Source organism: Chiloscyllium plagiosum, unplaced genomic scaffold (assembly GCF_037043375.1).
Source record: "Chiloscyllium plagiosum isolate Xiang-an unplaced genomic scaffold, Cpla_swu_hap1 HiC_scaffold_18, whole genome shotgun sequence".
In the NCBI taxonomy this organism is placed as follows: Eukaryota; Metazoa; Chordata; class Chondrichthyes; order Orectolobiformes; family Hemiscylliidae; genus Chiloscyllium; species Chiloscyllium plagiosum.
In genome coordinates, this window is record NW_028270156.1 from 82,841,399 (window position 1) to 82,856,969 (window position 15,571).

Sequence of the window (15,571 nt, forward strand, 5' to 3'; positions counted from 1 at the left end):
CCTGGAGCAGATCAACATGATTCCAACTGGACATGGACCATATGTTAGTGTGGACTTGAAAGTAAATGAATGCAACTGCTTCTGATGGAATCATTAAAAAATTAATAAAGAGAGGGCTGTCCAAAGTTCTCCTACAGATGATTAAATAAGAGACTGGATAAAAACTGAAACTATTGTAATGAATGGCCCAATCTGACCATAGGGAAATAATGTGGTAGGACAGGAAAGTGCTGACTGATCGTAAATCATTGCAATTTGAAGACAACAGAATGGCAGCCAAGTTGTTTTTTTTTTCAATGATGTGTATTTTACTCTTGTTTTTGTCGACATACGTATGACATAGATATTCAAATATTGAGAGAAAACAAATGAACATTTTCTTTGACAGCAAACTTGGAATTGGTGCAGATGGTGAGGGTGATACAGACCAATTGCTTTGATGCACAGACTGGCTCATTATAATATCAGCAGGAAATAGCAGCCAATAGTGGAGTGACCGTAACAGAATGAAGGCAGCACTGAACAGGTCCAGGCAGCGGGCCGTGGAGGGGGTCGTTATGGCCGACTGCCTGCCCCTCTTCCGCGGTTACGTTAGAGCCCGGGTGTCCTTGAAGAAGGAGCACGCGGTGTCGACCAACACCCTGGAGTTGTTCAGAGAGAGGTGGGCGCCGCAGGGAGTGGAGTGCATCATTTCTCCCTCCAACTCTATTTTGATTTAGTCCCTACCCTCCCCCTCACTGTTTTGATCACACAGCACTGCCCTTTGATGTGAAGGGCAGTGTTTGTCACTGGCCACCCGGGTGTTTTCCTATCTTCCTGGTGGTGGAATTTGAATAAAGATTCGTGCACTTTGTGTCTTTCACTGTGTCTCACCCCTGCACACACACACCATGGGTGCTGGGGAGAAAATAAGCACTACCGCACTTAGGTGGTAGTGTGGGGGTTAAAAAACAAGAAAAAAAAGAAGAAAAAAAATAAAGTGCAAAAGAAAAAAGAAATGAAGGCAGCACTGAAGGCACTCATAAAAGACTAAAGGGAGCTAACATCTACAGAACGGCAGAGTTTTAAATGTGTACAGGGATAGAGTCGCCTTGGTGTTCATGTGCATACGTCTTTTACTGTGACAGGAACTGCTGAAGAGGGAATTAGCAAACGTATAGCATCTTAGGTATCATGAATGACACATTGAGTAAAGAAGAACAGAAGATGTACGAACAGAAAACAGTGCCTTTGATGGAAATCTGGAATCTAACCCCCAGTAGGTCTGGCAGCATCTGTGATGAGAGAACCGGATCCCATTCCTCCCAACCAATCCCTGAGCCACCAATGTCTCTCCCTAATCTGAATGGCCCTGTGCCAATTAACACTGAGCATATATATTAATCCAGAGGTGCATCTTCTGAATTAGACACCAATCTCCTGATGGTGAGTCGGCATGACCTTGTTTCCTGCCTGGTTTATGTTGTCTGTACCTACGTGGATCAGTAAGATTGTCTCCTGCTCGTTCCGTTGTGAACTCATCTACAGCCTGACCTTTGGTCCTGAACCCCAGCACAGGAAGGGAACACAGCCTCTGAGACTCACGGTAATTGCTGCAGGAAAAGCTGTCGAGTCCTGTGAGCCCCCACCTACAATTCCATTACTTTTGGCGTTCTCCCACTTGATTGGTTTTCTGTTCCTTCTGGTGTCACTCTTTCCAAAGATGAGGCTCCTGTATCCCTGCTGTCTGGCTCGCTACGCATACCTCGCTCACAATCGCACTCTCCTGTCACTGAACACTGACCAAGTCAGACAATCTAACCCGAAAAGGTGTGACGGCCTCCTGCTGCAAATAATCCAACAAATATTCCCCCTCCCCAAGGCACTGTCTGTATTTCAGAGTCAAGAGTGTCGCGTTGGAAAAGCACAGTCGGTCAGGCAGCATCCAAGGAGCAGGGGAATCGATGTTTTGGGCATAAGCCCTTCATCAGTAATGAGGCTTATGACCCAAGGGGGCTGAGAGATAAACGGGAGGGGAGGGGGGGGCGGTGGGACTGGGCACAAGGTAGTTGAGAGTGCGATAGGTGGATGAAGGTGGGGGTGAAGGTGATAACTGGGAGAAGAGGGTGGAACGGATACATGGGAAGGAAGATGGACAGGTAGAAAAGGACAAAGGAGCTGTGGTGATTTGAAAGCTTGGATCTGGGATAACGTGGGGGGAGGGAAACGAGGAAACTGGTAAAATCCACATTGATTCCTTGTGGTTGCAGGGTCCCGAGATGGAAGATGAGGCGTTCTACCTCCAGCTGTCAGATAGTGAGCGAGTCACGATGGAGGAGGCCCACGACCTGCATGTCCTTTGTGGAATAGGAGGGGGATTTGAAGTGTTCGGCCACAGGGCAGTGGGATTGCTTTGTGAAATTCTCTGGAGATGTTCTCTGAAGCGTTCTTCAAAAGGCGTCCTGTCTCCCCAATGTATAAGAGATCGCATTGGGAGCAATAGATATAGTTGATGACATGTGTGGGCTTGCAGGTAAATTTCTCGGATGTGGCAGGATCCTTTGGGGTGTGGGTACAGGTTTTACAACTCTTGTGGTGTCAGGGGAAGGTGCCGGGGTTGGGGGTGGGCTGATGGAGGGGGTATGGACTTGATAAGAGAATCACGGAGGGCATGGTCTCTCTGGAATATAGTTAGGGGGGAGAAGGGAAATATATCTCAGGCGGAAGGTCTGCTTGTAGATGGCTAAAATAACAGAGGATGATGCAATGTATTCGGAGGTTGGTGAAGTGGAAGGTGAGGACCGAGAAGTTTGTGCTTGTTGTGGTTGGGACGGGTGGGGTTCAAGGATGGACGTGCGGGAACTGGATGAGATACGCTAGAGGACATCATTGACCACATTGGAGAGGAAATTGGTGTCTTTGAAGAAGGAGGCCATCTTGTGTTCTGTGGTTGAACTGGTCCTCCTGGGAGCAGATGTGGCAGAAGCAATGGAATTGGAAATCAGGGCTAACATTTTTACAGGAGGCAGGGTGGAAGGGGGTATAGTCCAGGTAGCTTTGGGAGTTGGTGGGTTCGTAGGAATGTCAGTGTTGAGTCGGTCACTGTTAATGGAGTTGCAGAGGTCCAGGAAGGGGATGGAGATGTCCGAGATAGTCCAGGTGAACTTTAGGTTAGGGTGGAATGTGTTGGTGAAGTTGCTGAACTATTCAACCTCCTCGTGGGAACACAAGGTGGCAGCGATACAGTCATCAATGTAGCCGACGAAAAGGTGGGGAATAGTGCCAGTATAACTACGGAAGATGGACTGTTCCACCTAGCCGACAAAGAGGCAGGCAGAGCAGGGGTCTATGCAAGTTCCCATGGCTATCCCTTTGGTCTGGAGAATTGGGAGGATTCAAAGGAGAAATTGTTGAGGTTGAGGACCAGTTAAGTCATACGAATGAGAGTGTCAGTGGAAGGGTACTGATGGGGACGTCGGTAGAGGAATAAATGGTGGGCTTGGAGGTCATGGTCATGATGGATGGAGGTGTATAGGGACCGAATGTTCATGGTGAAGATGAGGTATTGGGGGCCAGAAAAACGAAAGCCTTGGAGGAGGTGGAGGGCACAGATGGCGTCAAATGTCGGTGGCAAGTTCCTGGACCAGGTGGATAAGACAGCATCGAGGTAGGTGGAGATGAATTCGGTGGGGCACGAGCAGGCTGAGACAATGTGTCAGCCAGGGTAGTCAGGCTTGTGGATCTTGTGGAGGAGGTAGAATTCGGTGGTGTGGGGTTCCTGAACTATGAAGTTGGAGGCTGTGGGTGAGAGATCCCCAGAAATGATGAGGTTGTGGATGATCTGGGAGATGATGGTTTGGTGATAGGATGCGTGGGTTCCTGACCAGGGCGCGATAGGAGGAGGTGTCCGTGAGTTGGCATCTGGCTTCAGCAGTTTAGAGGTCAGTGCACCAATATACCATAGCGCCCCCCAACCCTTGTCTGCTGGTTTGATGGTGATATTGGGGTTGGTTGGGCAGGAGTGGAGGACTGCAATTTGCAAGGATTAGAGGTTGGAGTGGGTGGGGTGGCAGGATGAGGCAGTCAATGTTATGGCGGCAGTTGGAAATAAAGATGTTGAGTGCAGGTAACAGACTGAGAAGGGTTGTCCAGGTATATGGGGTGTGTTGGAGGCAGGCGAAGGGGTCCTTGGAAGGTGGGTTGGAGTCTTGATGGAAAAAAGTAAGCATGAAGGCGGAGGCTGTGGAAGAAGTGTTTGATGTCACACTGCTTGTTGAATTCATTGATCCGGGAGCAGAGGGGGAAATGGAGGTGAGACCTTTACTGAGGACTGACCGTCCATCCTCAGTGAGAGGGAGGTCTGGGGGGATGGTAAAAACACAGCCGGACTGGGAGCTAGGACCTGGTGTCGAGCTGGAGTTGGGAGTGAGTGTGGTTATGGTATCCTGGCTGATGTCACCAAAGGAAGTGATGCACACTGTGGGGGTCATGGGGGCAGAAGCAGTGCATTTGGTGGCATCCGCAGGGGCGAAAGTGACGTTCTCAATGTCTTCAGCAGCAGTTGCATGTTCGTCGGTGGTGTTCCAGTAAGTGATGTTGGTAGAGGCAGAATTGGCTAAGGCGGCAGCAACCATGTGTGCAGAAGTGACGTGATGGGCAGCCGTTGTGGCCAACCCTCCAGCTTGGCACTGCCCCCTTGATCTGTCCGACCAGTCCAACTTCCTTTCCACCTATCAGCTCCGCACTCCACTCCGACCTATCACCATCACCCCTCACTTTCATCTACCTATCGTATTCACAGTTGCGTTACCCACAGCCCGACCCTTTTTTAAAATCTCTCAGCCACTTTCCTACGAAACTCCACCCCACATTCCTAATGAAGGTCTTGTGTCCGAAATGTTGACTCTCCTGCTCCACAGATGTTGCCTGAACTGCTGTGCTTTTCCAGCACAACAATTCTGACTTTTTATGCACTAGCCCTCATCAGTCAGGGCATTGGATACCGAAGTAGGGAAGTTATGTTGCAGTTATATAGGACGTTGAGTATTGTGTTCCGTTTTGTTCACCTTGCTACAGGAAGGATGTTATTAAACTGGAAAGAGTGCAGAAGAAATTTACAAGGATGCCGCCAGAACTTAAGAGTCTGAGTTATAGGGAGAGATTTGACCAGCTAAGACTTTTTTCTTTCGGATATAGGAGACTGAGAGGGGACATTATTAAGATGTATAAGATCATAAGGATCATGATAGGATGAATGCACTCAGTCATTTTCCCAGGACTGGGGAATCGAGGACTGGAGGGCATCAGTTTAAGATTAGAGGAAAAACAATAAATGGGAAATTAATGGGCTTTTTTTTACACAGTGGGTGGTTTGCATGTGGAATGAGCTGTCAGCTGACGTGGTTGAGGCGGGTACATTAACATTCAAAAGGCATTTGGATAATGCATTGATAGGAAAGGAGTAGAAGGACATGGGCCAAGTGCAGGGAAATGGGGTTCGAACATTTTGGTCAGTATGGACCAGTTTGGGCCAAAGGGCCTGGCTTCATGCCATATGGTTCTATGACTTAATGGTAAGGTTCTGAGGAGTGTTGCTAAAGAAAGAGACGTTGGAGTGCAGGTTCCGAGTTCCTTGAAAGTGGAGTCGCAGCTAGACAGGATAGCGAAGAAGGCATTAGGAACGCTTGTCTTTATTGGTCAGTGCATTGAATATGGGAGATGAGAGGTCATATTGTGGCTGTACAGACATTGGTTCGGCAACTTTTAGAATATTGTGCGCAATTCTAGTCTCCCTGCTTCAGGAAGGATGTCTTTAAACTTGGAAGAGTTCAGAAAACCCTTCAATTGTATTGATTCTATATTTCAGATACTGATGGACTTGTTGATCATTATCTGATTTTCTGCTGTATTCTACATCTCTATCATATGCAGTTTGTTGAGTCTTTCCTCACTGGTATTTTGAATGGTAAAATTTCACTGCAGTCGTCAGACTTTAACATTTGTTCATTTCTATTCCAGTATTTATAATCAGTAATGCCCAGATTAGAATAACTAGCTCAGAAGAAAGATGCTGCGGGAAAAGTACAGCAGGCCAGGCAGCAACCGAAGAGCAGGAGAATCGACATTTTGCCCAAAACGTTGATTCTCTGGCTCCTCGGATGCTGCCTGACCTGCTGTGCTTTTCCAGCACCGCTCTCTCAACTCTGATCTTCAATATCTGCAGTCCTCACTTTCTCATCAGAATAAAGATGATTTGTTTTTGGTAGCACTGTGGCTACAGACTGACAGACAAAGGAACAGAAGGAGAAGGCTCTGCAGTTTAATGTAAAAATCACCACATGATTTTAAATGTAATATTAATCACCATGGAATCAAGAGAAATTAAAGTGTTTAGTGCAATGAATAGAGAACAAAATGCAAAAATAAATCAGCAGCTTTCATAACATTTGTGATGCAGTCACTGGCATCTACTGAACTCCCATAACAAACAAATTGCCATCAGATAAATGGCAATTTCATGGAGTAGATTTGATCGCTTAGGGCGGAGAGTGAAATAGGTTTGTCATTGGACCAACAATACAAAGGTTACACTAATAAACCACAGAACAGCATGAAAATTTTAATTCAGCTTGCTAAAACTGGATTGTAAAAAAGAATTGTCACGTTCTGGATGTAGATTTGCTCGCTGGGCTGGAAAGTTTGTTTTCAGACCACACTAGGTAACATCTTCAGTGAACGTCCGGATGAAGCTGTCAAGGATTATTAATTTGTCAGAGGTTACTAATCTGTCAGTTGTTTTGCAAAGGACTGATAAGGCTGCCTTTTTATGGTTTGTTCTTTATCTGAGTCCAGACCCTCCCCAGTGTCAGTGACTGTTGAGTCCACAGCCTCTGAAATACCCTATTCCAGTCAGTGTATCAAACCTTTGCTTCACTAAGAAAGTAGTCCAATAGCAACATCTCGGGGCAATTTGAGTCAAGAGTCAGAATGTCTTTAACAATAACAATCGTGGCTGGCAAACACTTGGAAAAGAAACTTGCCGCTGGGGTGCAAACTTTGAGTTTTCAAACTTGATTTAGAAATTGAAAGGCTTCTGTGAGGTTATTATTTCCAATGTTAGTTTTTGAGGAGAGGAGCAGCTGAAGGCTTTGCCCCCTCAGACCCCAGGGATCACCACATAGCTTCTTGTGTTAACGTGGACGGAACCTGATGTATCCATTACAACAGGCAGACAGCACCATGTTTAACACCTCATCGATGAAGGCAACGGTCAATTGGAAAGAGAATCAGACCAAGGATTAAAAAACACAATCCATCTCAAATCACTAATCAACATGACGAAAGCCAAAGCGACAGCATTATTGCTTCCTGCGCATGCCCAGTTTGTCGCAGTACCACCACATGGCATTTAGCAATCTTTCACTGTAATTGAGAGCAGTGTTTGGAGTACGTATAATACAAGTGGTGACAATGAAATATCTCTTGTACCTCAAATCTGGGGGAAAGAAAAACTTACCCAATTTTCACCCAACCTGACCTGAGTGCCAGTGTAGATCAAAGAGACTGGACTGGTTGGCAAGTGGAAGAAACCACAAGAGCAGATTTCACTTCACACCCCTTCCTTCACTCACAAGTGTTTTTTTTTTATTTAACTTGAAAACATTCCCAAGCAGTTAAATCCAGACATTTCGGATTCTCTGCTTTTACAACCACTCGAAAAAAGAAATGTCAAGGAGCAGCCTTGTTACAGGAGCAGCATCGCCAAACACCATAGCAGATAGTGGAATGTGAATACAAATCTGGATTTAAGAGTCATACATTGACCATGAATGCATTGTCGATTGCTGGAAAAACCCATCTTGTTCACTAATTTCCCTTAAGGAGGGACACTGCCATCCTTACCTGGTCTGTAGTTCATGTGCCTCTCAACCGGCAGCAATGTGGTTGACTCTTAGCTGCCCTCTGGGATCGGCAATTAAAGCCGGCTTAGCCAGTGATATCCTCATCCCATGAATGAACAAATGAAAAGCACAGTAATACAGAACTGCAATCATGTGCTTCTCTGCACGCACATTTACTGGTCCAACTAGCAATGGCATTTACAGTAAACACAGCCTAAAGGGATTGAGAGAGACTGCTAAATAGATTAGCTAAATTTCGAAATCATTGTTATTGACTGAATTTCCCCTAACTGTAGTGAAGTCAGAGTTGTTCATCTTACGAATCAGTGATTGAGCAAAAATGTCCTGATGCTGAGAGACTAAGCTGACAACCTTTCGTTCATTGTGCTGCTTACCTGTCTATTAATTGTTATCAATCCAAGAAATAAGATTTGTAATTAGTATAATGGGCAATCCTGTCTCCAACTATATTTTTATTATTGACACAATAATTAGGATATAATTATGTTATTGTACCAATAAACCTTTCCAGTGGATGATTTGTCACCTCACATTCTTTGTAAGTTTGGTGAGAAAATGTTTATTCATTCACAAAGAAAATAGAGCGGATTCAAATTAAGGGTTAATGAGGTTAATTTAAACTCAATCAGAACTGGATGATATAAGGCAGTTCAGCTGAGCCGATTCAGGCATCAGTCACTTTTCGACATGTGCTGGCAGACACATCCTGAGTCTTTAGTGACAACGTAAGGTGAAGAGAGGAAAGGTTAATTGGCTCCTTTCCAGTTTATGCGTTGGGGAACTGAATATCAGCTTTCTAAAAATCTTAAACTACAGACACAAAGATGGAAAGTGTGAATAGAGCTGGAGGCTTTTCTTCCATTGATAGAAACACTGGATTGAATGACTTGTTTCTCTGCTGTAATCTTTCATAATGTCCCTTTCAACAGTTGTGTGTTCTTCTCCTCTCTGGACAAACTCAGCCTTGGAATTGAAAATGGTCACCTGGGTTCGCCTTTTTCTGAGCGAAACTATCCAAAGTGATTGTGTTACTGCTGGGCCACAATGCACATTGATATGTATATAGAAATATCAATCTACCTCATGAATGAGCAGTGTTTCAGAAGTGAAGGGATACACAGCAATTTAAATACAGTTAACAAAAGCATCTATCCTCAGATAAGAGTCCAGTCTGAGTCCCCGTACAAAAAAAAGTGTTTGGTGCTACTGTAGGTGGGTGTAGAAATTGTAATGAGGAGAGCCAGATGGACCTCCGAGAATATGGGTTCCCTGATTGGGGCTGATAATCTGGTCCAATCGAGGAGCCCTGACTGACCGATATAAACAGAAGTATCAGATGTTCTGTTCACTCTGAGAGTTGGCTCTGAGGACACCAGACCAGTGTCACGTAATATGCAGAAATGACGGGTGACTTGGTGATAGGATACCAGCCTCTATGGAGTAATGTGAGTGAAGATGAGAGTGGGTTTAATGATGTAAGATCTGATTCTTTTTTTTGTGGGCTCACTTAGTTCTGTCTCTCACTTGCTGCTTATGTTGTTGCACATTCAAATCATCTTGTTTGGTAGCTTCACCAGGTTGACACTTCAGTTTTAGATGCCTGGTGCTGCTCCTGGCATGCTCAACGGTGGAAGCAGAAAGAGTAAATTATTGATAAAAACATATGTTTAATCAAAAGACACAATCTTTAAAGTATATGCATTATATTATTTATTCTATTATAACAGAAACATCTTTTTCTTTCCATTTGTCCAGATGTGTGGATCAGAGAATTCCATGAGCAAGAGTGGACAGGAGCCTCCTGTTGCGGTTCCCACTCTGGCCTGCAGTGAATGATGGTAATTTCCTCCAGGTCATTTATTTTTGTGTCTAGTTCACTTACTGATAACAGTTTGTATGGGATGAATGCTTTTATTTTTGTGCATGTCAAATTCCTCTTTCGGTTATGCTTTTGTTGTTCAACTTTCTATTAACTGTTGCTCCTTGCTAATAGCACTTTTGACCAGTTTGCTCCTCCAGTCTCTTGTTTTGCTCCACAGATGAAGTCATACCTTGCCCGATGGAAAATGAGGTTTATGACGTTGCTCTTCCTCCTTTTTTCTTCAATTCCTTGGTCCATTATCTGCTGCAGCTAATGTTGGCTCTGTTACTTGGATTTATTCACTAATTGAATTATTTTTATAACTGGATATCTCACTGCATACTTTAACTGGTATCTAAAACTTTTCTGTGTCACCACATAAATAAATGCATTTGTGCAACAACTTAGGTTCCGCAACATAAATGCGAGTACTTCAAACAGACCAAATGCAGCATCATTCAAATGATAACCAATTTGAAAGACATATAAAACATACACCAACCAGAGAAGTATGAAGCTGGCGGATAAGGCAAAGAGCAAAATCACAGAATTCTTTCTGCTCTCTATCTCTGGATCATTCTCTATTTTTTTCTGACCCCTCAGTCCTTCACGTACCTTAATGGCCCCGAGGATATGTCTGCCAGTCAGAACATTGAGGAAGAGAATAAAAGCAAATGGGAGAAATGGTGTTAAAAATTTTTCAATATGTTTGTAACTCCTCCACCGTTGGTTAAAACTGTAACTGATAACACAATACAGTGGAACATTGTTGATAATCTTTCCAGGTTTAAATCGAAAGTAGTTAGGAATGTTCTTTAAAGAAAAGAAAATGCAGATTATTGCTAGAACCCTCATTGCAGTTTTTTCTGTACAATACTGAGATTTCAACTGATGGAAACAAATGGCAACAAATCGATCAAAAGAGAAAGCAACAGTGAACCAGACAGAACAATCAATGGCTAAGAAGGTCAGGGCATAGAGAATGGAACAAACAGGAGTGATGTTCAGGAAAGATTCTGGATAATAATAGGAACTAAACCGCCCAAGTATGATATCAAACATAATGAACAGTAGATCAGACATTCCTATGGCCACAAGATAGCGAGTGCTGCATGCTGAAAGACCACACTTGCCCCGAGCCAAGTGTACAATCGTCACTAGACTAACTGTAAGAGAGAGAAAGGGAAAGGAGAATTGAAGTTACTGATCGAATTTTCTCTATACCTAACCCCACATTGTGAGGGATGGACTTTAGTACAATTTGCTATCTGTCATATCAAGTTTAAATAACTTGAACTACAGCAGCAAACCATCTCTAAATGAATCATTTGCACTTTTAAAAGATATAGTGAAGAACATGAGGCAAAATCATATATTCAACGCATTATTGGAGTTGGCAGTAGTTGATTTCAGCTGCTTTATAGGTTAATCTGGCAGGCTGGAGTTTCCCATAAAATCACAACATTCACGCAAAAAAAACAAACACCCTGGTGAGTAAAGCCAGCATTGATAAACATCTCGCATAAACATTGATTGCAAAATTCCTGCATTCAGTTTTGAAGTTTCCACAGCACCGATTCCCGCAGGAAGTGTACATCCATACCACATCAGCTACGGTATGAGTCATTAAATCACTTTACAGTGACCGGGAATAGATGCACTCCACAATATGAAATGAAAATCAAAGGATAACATTTTGAATCCATCCTTGTGTACAGGATTGCACATCCTTAAATCTGAGTCATGAAAGTATTCATCAGTGAATCTAAGCACCATTTCCTATGTTGGATACCCACCACAATCAGAAGAACTTCAACATTTGGTATGACCTCACCCCGACAAGTCCAACAGCGTAAGCCACAGCCCACACCCAAATAAAATCTGAATCCATGCAGCATTGGGCATTGCAACTTCTCAGTTTAGAAATCACACACTTTATCTGTGATGAAGCAAAGTTTCCTGCCTGATGTCCAGGCTCATGCATCTAATTTCCTCTCTTAGGCCCTCTCCATGTGAATGGGGAACTCCTCCCAGATTCAGAGGAGTTAGAAATTCACGTAGTGTATCCAGCACACTCCATGGAGACCACAAACATTAGATCACAGCTTATACTAGGAATCCCAAACTTCGTACTATTGCTTGGCATCTGAAGCTGACTGTCTAGATTCAGGCCAATGCTAGAGGGTCGGGGAAAGACTGGTCTAATGGTCTTAAACTAGACTGCTAATTCAGAGACCGAGGTAATGTTATGGGATTCTGAGTTTGTTGTCCACTATGGCAGATGGTGGAATTTTGAATTATTTAAAAAATCTGTATTTAAGACTCTACTGATAACCATGAAACAGTTGTCACTTGTGAAAAAAATCTCATTAATTAATGTCCTTTAGAGAAGGGAATCTGTCATCCTTGCCGAGTTTGGCCTTTATGTGACTCCTGACTCACAACAATCTGGTGACTCCCGTCTGGGCAATAGGACTGGCTGGGAATTTTTGGCCTCACCAGTGACATCAACATTCATTGAATGAATAACAGAAAATGGAGCTCCGTATCCACAACCAACTCCCTGGGACAGATGACTGCTCCCTTTTTACAACCACTCCCAAGGACTGGATATCCTCACATGAAGTTCATTGTCACAAACGTGCGACTCCCAAAATTGACCCACTTTCTAAAATTAGAGATCGTCTGATCAATTCAGCACAGTTTTCTGAATTTGGTAACACCAACACATAGACCACAGACAACCGAGGCAAAAGTACTGAGCCTCCTCCTTTCCCTTTGGACATTTATCCGACTATCTGCCATGTAGGGCAGCCCCTTGGACAATACCCATCCCAGATGTTCAGAGATATCTTCTTTCAGATGTGGGAATACTCGTTATTTTTAAAGGTGCTCACGGACTGTGAGTTTAGTTAGCTAGGCCAATACTCATTGAGGAGAAAGTGAGGTCTGCAGATGCTGGAGATCAAAGTTGAAACTTTATTGCTGGAACAGCACAGCAGGTCCGGCAGCATCCAGGGAACAGGAGATTCGACGTTTCGGGCACAGGCCCTTCTTCAGGAATGAGCAGAGAGTGTTCAGCAGGAGAAGATAAAAGGTAGGGAGGAGGGACTTGGAGGAGGGGCGTTGGAAATGTGATAGGTGGAAAGAGGTAAAGGTGACGGTGATAGGTCGGAGTAGGATGGAGGCGGAGAGGTCAAGAAGAAGACTGCAGGTCAGGAAGGCGGTGCCAAGCTGGAGGGATTCGGCTGAGACAAGGTGGGGGGAGGGGTGATGAAGAAACTGGTGAAGTCCGAGTTCATCCCCTGTGGTTGGAGGGTTCCCAGTCGGAAGATAAGACGCTCCTCCTCCGACCGTCGCGTTGTTGTGGTTTGGCGGTGGATGAGTCCAATGACCTGCATATCCCCGGTGGAGTGGGAGGGGGAGTTGAAATGCTGTGCTACAGGGTGGTTGGGTTGGTTCGTCCGGGTGGCCCAGAGGTGCTCTCTGAATCGCTCTGCAAGTAGGCGGCCTGTCTCCCCAATATAGAGGAGGCCACACCGGCTGCAGCGGATGCAGTAGATGATGTGGGTGGAGGTGCAGGTGAATCTGTGGCGGATATGGAAGTTTCCTTTGGGGCCTTGGAGAGAAGTGAGGGGGGAGGTGTGGGCGCAAGTGTTGCACCTCCTGCGGTTGCAAGGGAAGGTGCCGGGAGTGGAGGTTGGGTCGGTGGGGGGTGTGGATCTGACAAGGGAGTCGCGGAGGGAGTGGTCTCTATGGAAAGCTGATAGGGGAGGGAAATATATCCTTGGTGCTGGGGTCTGTTTGGAGGTGGCGGAAGTGATGGCGGATGATGCGCTGTACATGGAGATTGGTGGGGTGGTAGGTGAGGACCAGTGGGGTTCTGTCCTGGTGGCGGTTGGAGGGGCGGGGCTCAAGGGTGGAGGAGCGGGAAGTGGAGGAGATGCAGTGGAGGGCAACGTCGACCACGTCGGGGGGGAAATTGCGGTCCTTGAAGAAGGAGGCCATCTGTGTTGTACGTATTTTGAACTGGTCCTCCTGGGAGCAGATGCGGCGGAGACGAAGGAATTGGGAGAATGGGATGGCGTTTTTACAGGGGGCAGGATGGGAGGAGGTGTAGTCCAGGTAGCTGTGGGAGTCGGTTGGTTTGTAGTAGATGTCCGTGTTGATTCGGTCGCCTGAGATAGAAACAGAAAGGTCTAGGAAGGGGAGGGAGGAGTCCGAGACTGTCCAGGTGAATTTGAGGTCGGGGTGGAAGGTGTTAGTGTAGTGGATGAACTGTTCAACCTCCTCGTGGGAGCACGAGGTAGCGCCGATACAGTCATCAATGTAGCGAAGGAAAAGATGGGGGGTGGGGCCAGTGTAGTTGCGGAAGATGGATTGTTCCACATACCCTACGAAGAGGCAGGCATAGCTGGGGCCCATGCGGGTGCCCATGGCGACTCCTTTTGTTTGGAGAAAGTGGGAGGATTGGAAAGAAAAGTTGTTCAGGGTGAGGATCAGTTCGGTCAGTCGAAGGAGGGTGTCGGTGGAAGGGTACTGGGTGGAAAGGAAGAAGCGGAGTGCTTTGAGTCCTTCGTGATGGGGGATGGAGGTGTACAGGGACTGGATGTCCATGGTGAAGATGAGGCGTTGGGGACCGGGGAAGCGGAAATCCTGGAGGAGGTGGAGGGCGTGGGTGGTGTCACGAACGTAGGTGGGGAGTTCTTGGACTAATGGGGACAGGACCGTGTCGAGGTAGGCCGAGATGAGTTCGGTTGGGCAGGAGCAGGTTGAGACGATGGGTCGTCCGGGGCAGTCAGGTTTGTGGATTTTGGGCAGGAGGTAGAAACGGCGGTGCGGGGTTGTGGGACTATGAGGTTTGAGGCGGTGGATGGGAGGTCCCCTGAGGTGATGAGGTTATGGATGGTCTGGGAGATGATGGTTTGGTGGTGGGGGGTGAGGTCATGGTCAAGGGGACGGTAGGAGGAGGTATCTTGCACTGACCTTTACACCGCTGAGGCCAAACGCCAGCTCGCAGATACCTCCTCCTACCGTCCCCTTGACCATGACCCCACCCCCCACCACCAAACCATCATCTCCCAGACCATCCATAACCTCATCACCTCAGGGGACCTCCCATCCACCGCCTCCAACCTCATAGTCCCACAACCCCGCACCGCCCGTTTCTACCTCCTGCCCAAAATCCACAAACCTGACTGCCCCGGACGACCCATCGTCTCAGCCTGCTCCTGCCCAACCGAACTCATCTCGGCCTACCTCGACACGGTCCTGTCCCCATTAGTCCAAGAACTCCCCACCTACGTTCGTGACACCACCCACGCCCTCCACCTCCTCCAGGATTTCCGCTTCCCCGGTCCCCAACGCCTCATCTTCACCATGGACATCCAGTCCCTGTACACCTCCATCCCCCATCACGAAGGACTCAAAGCACTCCGCTTCTTCCTTTCCCGCCGTACCACCCAGTACCCTTCCACCGACACCCTCCTTCGACTGACCGAACTGGTCCTCACCCTGAACAACTTTTCTTTCCAATCCTCCCACTTTCTCCAAACAAAAGGAGTCGCCATGGGCACCGGCATGGGCCCTAGCTATGCCTGCCTCTTCGTAGGGTATGTGGAACAATCCATCTTCCGCAACTACACTGGCCCCACCCCCCATCTTTTCCTCCGCTACATTGATGACTGTATCGGCGCTACCTCGTGCTCCCACGAGGAGGTTGAACAGTTCATCCACTACACTAACACCTTCCACCCCGACCTCAAATTCACCTGGACAGTCTCGGACTCCTCCCTCCCCTTCCTAGACC